The following is a 550-nucleotide window of genomic DNA, read 5'->3' as shown; positions in this document are numbered from 1 at the left end:
GCAGGCTAAAGATGAAATGTTGAAACAGCTGACAAACTTGAAGGTTTGCCGCATTTTATACAACTTCATATGATGATGATATAGGAAAACATGTTTTTTCTGTATTCAAGTGGAATATACATCATTCTAAAAGCAGCATTTGCTACTAAAAACACTGCAGGCACTGTCACAAACATTATTAATAACTATTATTAATCTGATTATGTAGCTATTAACCCTTTGCATACATTTAATCATGTACGATTCAGTTAATCTTGAATACAATATTTTGCTGTCTGAGTAATAATAAAAATTTTGATGCTGAATTAGGAGGATATCCTGAAGAAACTGGAGACAACAATGCAGGAATCAATCAACCATTCACTCAAAACAGATTGGGACTCAATCCTAGGTAAAGGGAATGTAGCAAAATTATGATAATTTACTAAAAATACAGTGAATATTTTATTAAAATGAATAACTTAAGAAATGACCAATAGTGTAATTAATTGTGCACACGAAAATAACATGTTTTTTGTTTTCTTTGCAAGATGTTACAGTGGAGCTTGCA

Source organism: Morone saxatilis, unplaced genomic scaffold (assembly GCF_004916995.1).
Source record: "Morone saxatilis isolate NCDOM2014 unplaced genomic scaffold, NCSU_SB_2.0 Contig14, whole genome shotgun sequence".
NCBI classification, from domain to species: domain Eukaryota; kingdom Metazoa; phylum Chordata; class Actinopteri; family Moronidae; genus Morone; species Morone saxatilis.
Note: the sequence above shows the minus strand (reverse complement) of the source record.